At 36.9% G+C, this 16554-nt stretch overlaps 1 pseudogene; it reads left to right on the plus strand.

The window, feature by feature from the left end:
• Positions 1 to 6693: 6693 nt before the first annotated feature.
• LOC101838587 lies at positions 6694 to 7859 on the plus strand (annotated as a pseudogene).
• The last annotated feature ends 8695 nt before the right edge of the window (positions 7860 to 16554 follow it).

The raw sequence follows: 16554 nt of genomic DNA on the forward strand, positions 1-16554 counted from the left end.
AATAAATCTTTTTAGGGAATGATACAGGATGAATAATTTGGGAAAATACATTATTAGCTACCTACAAATGTCGTGGATGTTAGAGCCCATATTGTTCCTATTTCTATAGTCTCACAGAATCTCATCTGATGCAATGTTATGAATTCATGAGTGTGCCCTATTGTCATTTCAAATATTGGAAATGCCCCCATTTTTAACTTAGTTTCAAATGAGAACTCACCCCTAACTTTTTCTTCCTTTTTATTTTCTGATCAGTTTTCGTATTTTAAAAGATTGTATATACTTCTACTAATTTGGGACTAGAGAATGCTCAACCAGTGTTTCCTTGGTTTCAAAATCTATAATTTTTTCATTTACTTTCTAATGGGATTTTGAAGGTATCCATTTATAATCTTTTTCTTTGTATAACAGACTGCATTTTCATAGTTAGGGATTCTATTCCTTTGAAGACACACCATGACCAAAGAACAACTTGGGGAGGAAAGGATTTATTTGGCTTATACTCCTACATTGCTGTTAATCACTGAAGGAAGTCAGGATAGGGACTTAAACAAGGCAGGAACCTGGAGGTAGGAGCTGATGCAGAGGCCATGGAGGGGTGATACTTGCTGGTTTGCTCCACTTGACTTGCTCAGTTGGCCTTCTTTTAGAACCCAGGACCACCAGCACAGGGATGACACCACTTACCATTGATCACTAATTGAGAAAATACCTTACAGCTAGATCTCATGGAGGCATTTCCTCAGCTGAAGCTCCTTCTTTGAGGACACTAGCTTCTGTCAAGCCCTCTCTCTCTCTCTCTCTCTCTCTCTCTCTCTCTCTCTCTCTCTCTCACACACACACACACACACACACACACACACATACACACACACACACACACACACAAAGAACTAGCCAGTACAATCATCGTTGACCTCACTAGAGGACACAACCTTAAAAGGTCCAAGTCCTCCAAGCTGTCTGTTGCTTATAGCTCCACAGTTTGAGGTGGAGGTTTATGAGCCCCTCCACCTCTACGCTGGAACACTGACTAGCTTTTTCCTGGGCAGTTGTTCAGGCAACCACAGACCTTGTGAATGTGTGAGTGAAGCAATTCTGTGATATCCAGAAGACACCTTGAAAACCTTGGCCTAGCATGTCTTCTGGCTTTTATAGACTTTCCACTTTCTAGTCTACAAAGTCACGTTAGAAGATGATTTGAAATTATATAACTTAATGCAGAGATGAAATATATGATCTGACTAACATGATGGAAATCAATGCATTTTAACAGTACATTAAAGATAAATGATATAAAAGAATATTTGATATACTACTTTTAGAACAGTCACATTCAAGATCTAATTTATGTTATTTAGTTAATGGAAAATTTACAAAAACAGAATTTGTAATATCTATGATCAAGAGTTTTATCACCGAAAAATACTGTGCCTATAATACTATCTCACAGGATAATTACTTGGAAATATGTATTTGTTGAATAAATAAATAAATGACACATTGAGACATAAATTCTATTACAATTTTATGTATTTATAAAATAAGGATAATAGTAAATATTCTAGCAATTCTACATTATAGTTCAGAAAATTATTGGGTTAGAGAAAATGTATATTTGGAAAGCTTTTAAATCTAGAGAGAACTATGCAAGCTTAAGATGTCATTATTAACAAGATTATGTTTTCCCTCTAACACCTATAATATGAATATTCATTCTTTCTCACTTCATTTGATCTGTGTCATTTATGTCATACCAATGCAAAATATGATTGATATTCCTTCGATCTAAGTGTATTATAACTTTGTGATAAGATGGCTTTATAGATATCACCAATAATACCAATAATTTGAAATTAGTTTTATGTTTAGGAAAAATAATTTTGATATAGTTGGAAAATAGGGAGTTTCAAAGGCTACAATAAGACATTTTCATAGTTAATATAGACATAAAACACTATAATTTTAAAGATTCTATGTACATTATCTTGCTTGACTTTTGTAGCAGTCTTCTTTCTACATGCTATTCTTTCCATTCCACAGATGAGGCCATGGAGGCATGGAGGGTGTACATAAACTGTCCAAATATACCTAGCTGCTAAGTTACTGAGCTTGCTCTTCCATCTATATTTTGCATCTACATATACATTTTACTATTATAAGGAGTCTAGGACAAGCTGTGAAATAGCTTCCTTCCTACTATTTTGTATTTGTTTCATTTTATTTTTGACACAGAAATAGCTTTTTAAATATTTGTTTCTTGGTGAAGTAGCTTTTAACACTAGATTCCAAACTAATCTTAGTATTGGCAGTTCACAAGGAGAATATACAGACTTTCCTAAAATAGACTACCTTTACAGTTTATTAATTTTATGGTCTATTTACAGAACAAGGATTCAGCTTAAAGTAAGAAGTGCATCAGACAGAGTTCATGGTAGTTTTAAATATAAAGCTACTGCTTCCTTTTGAACATTTATTTTTTATTATTTGTATTTATTTTGATTTGCTTCTATTTGTGTGTATATGCACCATATACCTGCAGTTGTTACTGGAAGCCAGAAAAGGATATCAAATCCCCTGGAGTTAGAATTACAGAAGGTTGTGAACTGTCCAATCATGGTGCTAGAAACTTAACTCTAGTACTCTGTAAAAGTAGGAAGTGTTCTTAACTGATGAGTAATCTCTCCAGGTCCTAAATTTGATGTTTCTGTTGTCCTTTAACTCTGACTCCCAGTGTTATTCTCCAGGTACTAATGTGTGATATGTGTGTATTAACAACCAGGGAAGCTCTTCAGAGATTTAATATTTAGAATTCTTACTAGGGATCCATTTGTAGATACAAGTGACTGATTGATTGATTGATTGTCCTGAGTTGAGACTGTGTAAGAATTGTCCATTCCATGATGGCATATCTATTGCTGTTATCCTTGCACAGGTCTTGGTTAGGCAGGCATGTTATTTAGACTTTATGGGTTCAGTTTCCCTTATATTTCTAGGAAATATAATCTCAAAATAATCTCCCTCCTATTCTGGATTTTACAGTCTTTCTTCCCCCTCTTCTTTGATGTTCCCTGAGACTTAAGTACAAGAGTTGGATAGCAGATGTATAATCTTGGGCTGGGCATCACACAATTACTTGTTCTTAGTATTTTGATTAGTTAAAGTTTTCTATAATGGTCGACATCTGTTGCAAAGAGAATTTTCTTTGATGAGTGGTAAAAGTTACACTTATCTGTGGTATAAGTATACGTATTTAGAATGTAAAAGGAATTAAGGTAGTTTAGTAAAATGGCAGTAGTAGATTATCCTCTAAGATCTATGATCTCACTAGCCACAAATATTTGGCTAGGTTTCCAATGCCAGGCATGACGCCCTTCATATTGAGTAGGTCTTAACTGCAATTAGAGAGCAGTTGGTAATCACCAGGATATGCATGCCACTATTACATCATTAGGGTTATCATGGCATGCTGGTAATTGTTGTCATTTATAGACATAAGGTAAGTTGGGTAAGACTATTGGTTATGCCACTCCTTTGGATGTTTACATGACCCCCTCTTGTACTATGAAAGTTAGTCCTCAGGAAAGAAGCTTTCAGATCATATCCATCTTATATCTTCCAGATCCTATGTCCAAAGTACATAGTGTCTTCAATAATATGGGCTTACCTTCGACCTCTGGGAGGCAAAGTGTGGTAAATACCAATATCTGAGGTTGCTGCTAGCGTAGTATGATGTATATAACATAAAGTATATTTTCTTTATAAGAAGAAAGAGTTCATAGGGAGAACTCTAAAATATAGTATGGTAAATACATAAAATATCCACATTTATCAGAATTATTAAGAATTATGTCTTATGTATTCTGTACACTTTCCAAATGGCAGCCCAGTAAGTTTATGCCAACATTAGTACATATAAGTTAGTAATGTGTTATATTAAAACACCTAGGACATCACCAAGTGATACACTTATTTTTTCTTTTTTTGAAAGTTCCTTTATTATCTTAGTAGACTACTGTCAATTATGCTATCTGTTGCTGACCATGGAAATATTGTTGTGTGCCTCATGACTGCACTCTTCTCTGGCCACAAGATCAGATGATGTGGGTAAATGTAACAAGTCTCAGATAAAAGGGATTATATCATTGCCATGGTTCAGCTATATCCTTTGTAGCTTATAACAAAAGATACAACTGTGGGGAATGATAAAAGCACAGAGCCCAGTGTTTGAGGAGGGAAGTCTGCTTAGTTTATAGGATTTTTAAAAAAGGTTCTTAGTTGTTTTCAGTTTAAAAAATTGATATCCATTATCAGACCAGCAACAGTCAACTCCTGGGGCTTTTTGCTAAAATTAGTTTTGATACCTTAAAGAATATTGATGATGTTTTAGAATAGAACATCCTAACAGAGCCAAAATAAAAGCTTTCTAAACAGGACTTTATCCTTCAGCTTTATCAGGAATCCAAAGAAAGAAAGCACTACTGTAGATATAAAGACTCTAGGCATGTCTATTTATACAACTGCTCAGCTTTTTCTAGGAGAAAACAAAGTAGCACTATATTTCTGAGTGAGCTTGTTATATGCATATTAATTCTTTTTGGCTAATGTGATTTTTTTGGTATACTTTGAAATCATTTACTCAGATGAGGACCATCTCTGTCAGCCTGTATCCAAGATATGACTTCCTCTACATGCCTTCCTCTCAGCCCTTTCTCCTCAGAGGTCCCACTTTTAGTTTACTGAAGCTGTATGTCATCGTCTCAGTCTTAGATTTCTCTGGATTAGGGATAAGGATGTTGTCATCAAAGTGGGTTGTTGTCAGGTGTTACTAATCATCTCAGGAGAATTTACAATCAAGCGAATCTTTCAATTTATATTCATCAGAATGGGTTTGTTAGGAAATTCAAAGCTCTGATGCACTAAGTTTCTAGGTCTTGGTGGGTTGTTATGACAAAGGCACATAACTCATTTAGAACACAATATAATTAAAATTTGTGCGTTTTTTCTTGTATGTCTTCTTTCAAGTGCTGTTCCAGGGAATAAAAAGTTAATTTTGCAAGTCTGGAATGTTAGATTTCTTGGATTCTTGCCGTGTGGCAATTGGGGGTGAGGGAGGAAAAGAAGGATATATATTTATCAAAGGCAAAACAACACCTTTATTCATGCTGCATTGGTTTATTGGTTAGAATAGACAATTATGTATGATGGCTGGGAATTGGAGATAGAATTGAGAAAGATGGGTTTAGAGAACTGAAAGCACCTCAGAAATCCACAGGTCATACTACCTGACAAATAGCGACTCAAACAGCAGATGAATTTGAGTTTATATCAAGAGTTCAGTTAAGTATTATTACACATGGACTATATGTCAAGACTTGTGCTTGGTGCTGGGTACTCAGGAATAGAAAATATGTCACTATCCTCAAAAGCATTTATGTTGTATGAGTGATACTAAAAATACACTCGTAATTACATTGTGGTTCATCATTTACAGTAATATCCACATACTCAAGTTACATGTTTTAGGATGCTATAGTGAGATATAGGAGGGTAATTTTTATTAAAAAAAAACAGAGTAAGATAGGAAGAAAGAGAGTTGTTTTGGTGTTAACATCTGTAGCCTCCTTTCTCCAGACATTTTAAGGTACTTACAATCCTGTGGTCAATGGGATACTTCTGGAAGGCTCTGGCCAAGGAGACAATCACTAACAAAGCTATTCTTAAAAGTTTGAAAAATTCCTCACCTATATTAAATTCTCATTGCGAACTAAGCACAGAGTGGGAGATCTCATGTGCAAAGTTCTATTTTGTCTTCTCAGACACCTTAATGAGGCAATATTATTTGTATTATTGTTACTTAATATAAATAAACAAGACATAGAAAAGGTTAGTAAATTTTCAGAGAGCACACTGCTGTTTATGAGGAGAACAGGATTATAATCCAGGTAAAAATGTGAGGCATGGTTGAAGACAGAGTTTCTGTCCTGCCTGGATATGGGGTCATTTAGTCCCACATAAACACACAGAGGCTAATATTAGTTATAAACTCTTTGACCAATAGCTTAGGCTTCTTAATGCATAATTAAGCTCTCTCTTAATTATGAACCCACTTCTATTAAACTATGTATTGCCATGAGACTGTGACTTACCTGTAATGCTCCAGCATGTTACTTCTTTTGCGGTTACATGGTGTCTCCCTGGCATGACTCTACCTTTGTGTTCCTCTTGCCAGCATTCCTAGTCTGGTAGCCCTGACTATACTCCCTACCTGTCTACTGGCCAATGAGAATTTATTCATCAACCAATAAGAGAAATATATATTCACAGAATACAGAAGGACATCCTTCATCACATGGTGGCCAATACCTGTAGTCCTGAATACTTGGGCAGCTCAGGCAGGAAGATTCTGGAAGCCCATGAGGTCAAAACTAGCTTGGGTAACAGAGTGAGATCCTGTAACAACAAACAAATGAACAATAAAAACCACATCAAACCCCAAGCAATATGATATTCAATTCAGATCCTTTTTATCTGTGCAATGGTTCTTTAATAAATGATAATTAGTTATATAAGAAACAATTTTTCTGATACCCATACAAAAAAGGAGAATCAGGAATTATCTAACATAATTTTAATATCAATTTTGTTTGCCCTTTGACTCTCGGAGTGGCACTATGATGATCAGCAGAACAAATGCCTTACAAAAGGAGGCAAGAAGAGAGTCAAGAAGAAAGTGGTTGGCCCTTTTCACATGCTTGGCATGATGTGAAAGCTTCAGGTATGTTCAAGAATAGAAATATTGGGAAAAACACTTGTAACAGAGACTCATAGAGCCAAAATTGCATCAAGGGTTATGTCTTTGAAGTGAGCCTTGATCTAGAGAAAGATGAAGCTGCACTTAGAAAAGCTAATTTGGTCCCCTGGAGTCTCTGCTGTTGTCGATCTAGACTTCATGAGTTTCCATCTTGGTTTAGTTTCTTTGTGGATTTGTCCATCGTGATCTTCTCTATATGTGGGAGACAGTTTTGAAGCTTGAACTATTAGAGGGGCCCCTGGCAGTAGGACCATGATGCAAACCTGGTACATGAGCTAGCTTACTGGATTCCATTCCCTATGGTGGGATGCCATGCTCCACTTTAATGCATTGGAGAGGGGCTTGGTCCTGCCTCAACCTACTGTATTAGTCGTCGTTGACTCCTCATGGGAGCCCTTAACCATGAGGAAGAGTGGAATTGGGCTGGGTTGGGCAGAAGGCGATTGGGGGAGGCAGGAAGAGGAGCGCTGGGAGGTAAAATGAAATTTAAAATCATAAAAAAGTAAAGTCAAGCTAATTAATGAGGATGTTCAGGAAAAAGATGTCTGACTAACTTCCACGACATAGATGTTACCAGAACAAACTGCTTTCCGCGGTTAATAAATGACAGCCCATGATTGAAGCTCATGTTGATGTCAAGACAATTGATGGTGGTTTGCTCCATCTACCCTGTTGGTTTTTATTAAAAACCTCAGCAACCAGAATAAGCAAGATGCCTTATGTGCATTACCAACAGTTGTGTCAGATACAAATGAAGATGATAGAAATCATGATCTGAGAAGTTCAGAAGGGCTTGAGAGAAATGGTTAATGAATTGATTATATTCAGCCTTGGTGAGGCAGAGAAGAGGCTTATAATCATTTATCCTCTTTATGATGTCTTCCTTAGAAAATTAAAAATGCTGAATATGCCCAAGTTTGAATTGGGAAAACTCATGGAGCTGCATGATACAGGTGGTAGTTCTGGAAAAGCTGCTAGTAATGAGATAGGTCCTGAAGCTGAACGAGTTGACAGAATTGAACCACTAGTCCTAGAATCAGCTTAAAATCCAAATTTTCTATGTAGCGAAAAATGAACAGTGCTATTAGAGAAAAAATACTTTAACTTATGCACCCCAAATATTTCAACAAGTATTCAATATAAAAATTATGAGGCATTTCACACTTCTCTCACACAAAACTTTTGAAATATAATGTTTAACATTCCCATTGAGACTACTGCATTCCAATATTCAAGTCAAGCTGAGCTAGTCTATCATATTGGACTAGGAGGGCTTATTTCTGTACTTTTAGGAGTATTTAGCTCAGGGTACTAAGTAGCCATACAAATAAATTGTCTATTCTTTTTTTCAGGTGCTTTGTAATCACAGATGGATCAAATAGGTCAGTTTTAGATTATAATTTTCTTCTCTTAAATCTTATTCTAAAGCCCCCCTTTCATCTCACAGCAACTCCAATTTTAAATTACCACAGCTGGAGCTAAGATGCACCATGGTTCATTGCTATGATTATAAATGAAAGGTTGACACTTGAAATTCCATAGTCTGAAAGGGTCACAATCTATCCAGTATCTGACAATTTTTCTTTTCTGAATTTGTGTGCGTTCAGAGTGACGGTGGATAATATACAAAGCAAAATGTCTTGAGTGTCAGTAAAAAAATCCTAGCAACGCCAGCTTGTAATACTCATAGGAATAGCATCACACATAACAATTGAGTTTCTTTAAGGAAGGATAAAACCTTACTTTTTGTCATTTAAAAGCTGACATAATCCCTTAACATATTTAGCTAAACATATATGTATATTTCCTGAGAGAAAAAGGAATTGATTCTTTTATATATGTTTTCAAATTTATTCATTGAGAATTTCATACACATATACAATATATAACGATCATATCTGCCCTTCTTATGTCCACTCTATCTCCTCTTGGACTTTCTCAGCATGTGATAACTGGTGCAATAGTACCATGATTTATTTTCAATTGGATTTATTTGTGCTTTATTGTTTATTTTGTGTTTCTGGCAACTGAACCTAGGGCCTCACATATACCACAACTACAGCCCCAGCCCAGAAAGATATTATATAAAAATTATTTAACAGTCTTTTCTAAAAGCTACCCTATCACCACAACTAATTTTACTGTTGTCAATTTATACTTTATTGAAAATATTTTAGTAGTATTTATGATTTTAATAGTTTTTGCTTCAATAATTATTTTTGTACATAAAACACTGCATAAATTTCTAATTTCTGACTCTGGTTAAGGCATTTTCATTTTAACTCTATTTTAAAAGTGTTTATTTATATTTATCTTTTTTTTTTTGGTTTTTCGAGACAGGGCTTCTCTGTGGCTTTGGAGGCTGTCCTGGAATTCGCTCTGTAGACCAGGCTGGTCTCGAACTCACAGAGATCCACCCGCCTCTGCTCCCGAGTGCTGGGATTAAAGGCGTGTGCCACCAACGCCCGGCCTTTTATTTATATTTATCTTAAAGAATACATAAAACATTATTTACATAAATGGGGTATCTTGTGATTTTTTTTCTTTTTTTGGTTTTTACAAGACAGGGTTTCTCTGTATTGTTTTGAAGGCTGTCGGTCCAGCCTGGCCTCGAACTCACAGAGACCTGCCTGCCTCTGCCTCCCGAGTGCTGGGATTAAAGGTGTGTGCCACCACCGCCCGGCTCTTGTGATGGTTTAATATATATATGCTCTGTTTAATGTTCAAATTAGGTCAGGTCAAACATACTTACCTATATCTTCAATCATTTGTCTTCCCTTTATGATGCAAACATTTAAAATCTTTTCCCTTAGATTTTGAAACATGCAGTATATTATCATTAGACCCAGTCTACCTAGGACAAAGGTCTCCTCTGAGAATGTTTTTCAGGGATTGACATAATTATGTTAACTGGTGTAGGAAGATCTGACGATGTGGGTAGAATCATTCCCTGGGCTTGGAGATTTGATTCCAGACTGTGAGGGTGAGAGAAGGGACTGAGATCTAGCATCTTTTTTTTTGCTATGACAAAATACTCTACCAAAAGCAACTCAATTGCGAGGACAAGCACAATGCAGCAAAATACAATACAATGTGGTTTTTAAAAGTATATGAAACAAAATTAAGATGAAGACAGTGTGTGTAGCTTCATGTGACATTGCTTAATATGAGTCATGAATATTTAAACTTACTATCAATTCTGTTTGGCCACCAGTAGAAAGACATCTTAACAGAAAAGAGATTGGGTCCTACTTTGAGACCATATGTGTTCTCATGACTTGAAGAATACAAAAAAATTCTACCAGGGAACTCATGCAGCTGATAAATACTTTCAGCAAAATGGCAGGATACAAGATTAACTCAAGAAAATCATTAGCCCTACTATAAAAGGGCTGAGAAAGAAATCAGAGAAACCTCGCCATTTATAATAGCCACAAACAACATAAAATACCTTGGGGGTAACGCTAACCAAACAAGTGAAAGACCTGTATCGTAAGAACTTTGAGTCTTTAAAGAAAGAAATTAAAGATGGCAACAGAAGATGGAAAGATCTCTGATGATCTTGGATAGGTAGGATCAATATTGTAAAAATGGAAATCTTGCCAAAAGCAATCTAAGGATTTAACGAAATCCCCATTAAAATCACAGCACAATTCTTCACAGACCTTGAAAGAACAATAATCAACATTATATGGAAAAACAAAAGACCCAGGATAGCCAAAACAACCCCGTTCAACAAGGCAACATCCGGAGGCATCACCATCAAGCTCTATTACAGAGCTATAGTCCTCAAAACATCTTAGTATTGGCACAAAAATAGACAGATCAACTAATGGAATCAATTGAACACCATGATATTAAATCATACAAGTATGAACACCTGATCTTTGACAAAGAAGATAAAATTATACAATGGAAAAAAGAAAGCATATTCAACAAATGGTGCTGGCATACCTGGATACTGGCATGTAGAAGACTGCAGATAGATCCATGTCTATTGCCATGCACACAACTTAAATCCAAATTGATCAAGGACCTCAACATCAATCCAGCCACACTGAAACTCTTAGAAGAGAAAGTGGGAGGAACCCTTGAACAAATTGGTACAGGAGACTGCTTCCTGAACATAACTCCAGTAGCACAGACACTAAGATTGACGATGAATAAATGGGACCTCCTGAAACTGAGAAGCTTCTGTAAGGCAAAGGACACAGTCGGCAAGACAAAAAGGCAACCCACAGATTGGGAAAAAATATTCACTAAGCCCACATCTGACAGAGTGATGATCTCCAAAATTTACTAAGAACTCAAGAAGCAAGTCTCCAAAACACCAAAGAATCCAATTAAAAAGTGGGCTGCAGAACTAAATAGAGAATTCTCAGTAGAGGAGTTTAAAATAGCTGAGAGACAATTAATAAAGTGCTCAACATTCCTAGCCATCTGGGAAATGCAAATCAAAACAACTCTGAGACACCATCTCTCTCCTGTCAGAATGGCTAAAATCACAATCACTAATGACAGTTTATGCTGGAGAGGATGTGGAGAAAGGGGAACACTCCTCCACTGCTGGTGGAAGCGCTGATTTGTACAGCCACTTTAGAATTCAGTATGTAGATTCCTCAGGAAAATGGGAATCAGTCTACCACAAGACCCAGCAATTCCACTCTTTGGGATATACCCAAAAAACGCATATTCATACAACAAGGATGTTTGTTCCACTATGTTCATAGCAGCATTGTTTGTAACAGCCAGAACTTGGAAGCAACCTAGATGCCCCTCAACTGAAGAGTGGATAGAGAAAATATGGTATATTTACACAATGTAGTACTATTCAGCGGAAAAAAACAATGGAATCTTGAAATTTACAGGCAAATGGATGTCACTAGAAGAAATCATCCTGAGTGAGGTAACCCAGTCACAAAAAGAGACACATGGTATATATTCACTCACTTATGGATTTTAGACACGAATCAGGGTTGTGCCAGCATACAATCCCATGGCCAGAGAGTCTGGGAAACAGAACCTTCATGCAGCGACTGAAGAAAGCATAGACAGATACCCACAGACAAACACTGAACTGAACTCCTGGAATCCAGTGACAAAAAGGGAGCAAAGAAGTTAGGTCTGGGCTAGTTTAACCCACAGAAACAGTTGACCTGAACAAGGGGGAGTTCTTAGACCCCAGATTGATGGCTGTGTGGAAAACATGGGACTGACCCAGAGTCCCTGAAGGTGGGTGTCAGTGAGGAGGCCTAGGTAATCTATGGGGCCTTGGGTGTTATTTATCCATGGCGTACAAATAGACTTTGAATGCCCATGCCACAATATGGGATTCTTTCTCAGCCAGGACTCTTTGGGGGAGGGCCTAGGCTCTGCCATGGATGAAATGACAGTCACTGAAGATCCACCATTGAGGGCCTCACCCTCCCTGGGGATCAGATTGGAGATTGGGTGGGGGACTGGGGAACTTGATGGGGAGGGTGGGGAAGGAGGGGAGGGAGAGTGAGCTGGTATTGACATGTGAAACAAGCTTGTTTCTAACTTAAATAAAAAAAAGAATTATAAAAGCAACAAACAAAATACTGTCAACTCTAGTTAAGAAAACAAACAAAAAATCTCTTAATTTTAGCTATCTACTGTAATAATAAAAAGATGTTACCCTCTCTAAGGTAAAAGCCTAGAGAGTATACACAGTAATTGCAAAATGTACACGGTAATATGTGTACTTTGTCACAGTCACTTAGTATAAGACTGGATAAGCAGTGACATCATTCGTAAGATTCTAATTCACAGAGGTGCAAACAGGTTATCAAATTGTTTCAATTCTTTACTTCCCTTATTTAAATGCATGCTTTGTGGAGAGGTGACTCATCAGGGAAAAGCTCTGCTTCTCCACAGCATGCTCTCAGGTCTCCCAGAGGGCAAATTTCAGTGCTCAAGCACATATTAAACCATTGCTCCAATCACATTTGCTGATGCTTTCTTGGCTAAAGCAAAGCCCAGAGCCATCTCCAAAGTTCATTTAGGAGAGGGCTACAGAAAGAAATACTTCAGGGAGATGCAATTCATTAGGGGAAATTATTTAACAACTAACCAGGGCCTCATGTCTATTTGATGCAGGTAGTAGATGATACTGTGTAGTTTGGAGAGTGCAGGAAAAATATTCTCTGTTTGCGAAGGAGCCATTATCAGCATTTTATTCCATTAGAGTAAGACAGCAATTTGCTCCTGGAGTTCATTTCAGACCCATTGTTCCATTTTTCAAGGTAAATAAATAAATATATGTCTCTTACAGAGCAACTAAATGAAATCAACTCACAGTTTTTTTCTATGTGTACAGTTGAATAGCATTATCTGGTTGTGTACTCTGTTTCTAGAAATGATGGATTAACTTGTGGAAGGAAAAACTAGTAGGATTGAGCCCCAGTTACTGGGGAGTGAAATTCCATGGAGAAGGAAACTTATTGGGGTTTTGGGGTTCCTTTATTTAGCCCTACAGAAGTTTCTATTCTCATATTGGAATGTGGGATTTTTGCAATGATTGTTTTATCCTGTAGTCTTTCTGTAAAGCCTGATGAGAATCAGTTTCATTTTGATATTCAATTATCTTTTCTCTCTTTCTCTTTTTTTACTTTTCTTAAGGTTTTATCTCATCCTCCCCTCCTAGAAACCAAAAACAACAGAAAAGCAGCAAACAAACAAAACAATAATCAAAACAGGCAAAAGACCAACAAGACAAAAATGCCCAAACAAACAAAATGAAATCAAAAGTCCAGAAAAATGCCATTAAGTTTGTTTTGGGTTTGGGGCATGCTCTGGAGTATGGCAGATAGAAGCCAGACTCTATTGGAGAAAGCTGATGTTTTCTTTGTCAGAAGGTTTTGATTATGAATAACTTCTGGGTTAGAGGTGATACTTTGTGCTCACTTCCCTTCTCAGTGCTGGCATGCCATCTGTCTTGAACTTGTATAGGTCTTGTGCAAGCTGCCACTGTCTCTTAGAGCTCATATGTGCACCAGTCCTGTTGTGTCTGGAAGACACTGTTTCCTTGGAGCCATCCATCACATCTGGCTCTATTCTCTTTCTACCGTCTCTTCCTCATATAACCCTGAGCCTTGAGAACAGGACTTTGGTGACAACATCCCATTTGGGACTGAGTGCTCCAAAGTCTCTCACTTTTTGCACATTGTCCAGTTGTGGTTCTCTGTGTTAGTTCCCATCTGCTGTAAGAAGAGGCTTCTGTTATGTGAACTGAGCAAGATACTGATGTAGGAGTATAGCAGGAAGTCATTAAGAGCCATTTTATTACTATGTTCCTTTAGCAGAATAATAGCATTAGGTTCTCCCCTATGCCCATGACTTATCCAGTCTCAGGTTCCTGGCCACTTCAGCAGTTTTTTCCTCATGTCTAATCTTCAGGAAGTTACTTGTTTTAGCTATTTTGTGCATAGGAACAAGTCCTTGATCATGTGCTTGCAGCTTAAGTCTTTCTTGAGGACAGCTAATATAATGGATTAGCACATAATTCAATCATTTAAAAGATACACACTGTTTCTAGGGGATATATACTAAGGGAATATTCATTGCTGATTAGGGGAAAGCAGTACCAAACAACACTAAACGATAATCTTGGCTAATTGAACTCCATCTAAAGTTGAATAAAGATGATTTCCTCTGAACTTCTGCTGACAGTGTTTCCTCTATGGCTTTGAAGTAGCCTGATGGCTGGCTTTTTATCTCTGTTAGCTGAGTGTTCAGTGTCTAGTGCTTTCCTGCTCAGGGGAGAGAACTTGCTTGCCCTTCGAACTTCCTTCCAATCCTCTGCTGCTTGGCAAAGGCAGGGGGAAAAATAACATGTCTCATTGTGACTTTGCAAGTCTCAAGTTGGAAAGTCATTTACTCAAACAACCTCTTCTCTTATCCAGTAAAGCTTCCATTGGTACCCATAATTGTTATTAATGCTAACTTTGATCTTAATCTTAAAATTATGCATTAACTACTTAAACAGGCACCTGACTCCTTTGGAAACAGCTCTATTTTTTCAGGGCTACTCCTCTTTTTATTTTTGCACATGGCTGTTGAAATTCATTTAAAAAGAACTTTTTCCAAATGAGCAGGTAAAGGCATTGTTGAATGCACTGGATGATGCAATTATCTTCACAGGAAAATCTGAGGACTTTTTTACATTTGCACAACTCAAATAATCTTGCAGATCACATATATGTACATTAAGCAGTGACATAGCACTGATTTGATTCATAAGCCTAGGCCTATAATTTCAATTCTCTCATCAATTATTTGTAAAATTTTGCATATGTAATTTCACCATGGGCTTGTTTTTCCACAGAGTAACAATGGCACAGTGATGTGTTAGTTTCTAAAGTGATTGCTGGGTCAAATCATTACCAACTCTGAGCACACTGAATTTCCTTGAAGCTGACTTGAGTCAGTCTCCTATCTGAGGTCATAAATATTTGGATAACATCTCCCACCAGTAACTGGAATCTCAATTAGTTTAAGACATTCTGCATAAAATTTTTTAAGGAAATGAAGATATTAGAGATGGTTCTTTACAACAGGATTTTTTCTAATTAGCACCCTAATCACTTCAGCCTTCTTGAAACTTAATCTGTGATACTCTAGGAGCTTATGTGTTCTGGGGGTTTCTTGTACATTTGATATCACTGGATCATTTAGGACCCTACTGATTTATGAACAGACCTGATAGGTTAGCAAATCATTTGGAGTTGTATTTTCTGAGGCAACTGCAATCCTTTTATATATTCCAGGAGAGTATTCTAAGTACAGGAAATTAGAATAAACCTTCACTGAAAGGAGACCACTTAACTGTTCTGAGAATGGGAATCCCAAACATGTGGACTACCTGGGGATCATATTAAAATATGGGTTCTGATTTTGCATTTCTGAGTTTGGGTATGAGTTCCATTGAGTCTACAGACAGCACTTTGATTTAAAAGGCACTAGGAGATTAAAGAACTTGTATGTACATTTTGTATCAATTATAATTCAGTTTGCCCATAAAGATATAGAAGCAGCATATCAGTGTAGGATCTCTTTCCAAGTGGCACATCAATAGAATGGTATGCTTCAGCTTTAAATATTCATAACTTGTCTTTCTCTTGTTTCTTTCAAGTGTTTTGACATTTACTTAAGTAATTACTGTCACTATCAAATGGTGGCCCATATTTTTGTCCTTTCCAAATACTCTATGTTATTATTCGGCCGTTGTTTCTTCTCTGCACTTGGAAGTTGCCTTGATCAGGTTTGCCAGGTGGATTCTGTACATATCCAGAATTAATCTCAGTAGCCAGCATCATTTAATCAAGGGAATAGGAAGGAAGTGAAATTGACTAGGAGGAGAGATTTGGATCCCAGGACCACTCCAATTTAAATGGATAAGACAAAGCAGAAAAGGTATTTTCTGCTCAGATCTTCTTACACTGGATATTGTCAGACTTTCAGCACATTTGTCCATTGCTGCACTGTTTTCCTGGCATTTAGATTAGAATCTAAGCTTTCTCCAGCATTTTTCCAAGGAAAACACTTTGGAATCAATAACTTGTCTTCCTCTCTATTTGTGACTCCATTTGAGAATTAAAATGTGGAGGATGCTTAAAGGGAAAGGAATTTGATATGTTTCCTTAATTGGACTAAAAAATTTCTAAATATATTCCTAATATCACAAGCTTATTTGGCGTATTTAATACATAACCAGTTAT

Source organism: Mesocricetus auratus, unplaced genomic scaffold (assembly GCF_017639785.1).
Source record: "Mesocricetus auratus isolate SY011 unplaced genomic scaffold, BCM_Maur_2.0 Super-Scaffold_100003, whole genome shotgun sequence".
NCBI lineage: Eukaryota > Metazoa > Chordata > Mammalia > Rodentia > Cricetidae > Mesocricetus > Mesocricetus auratus.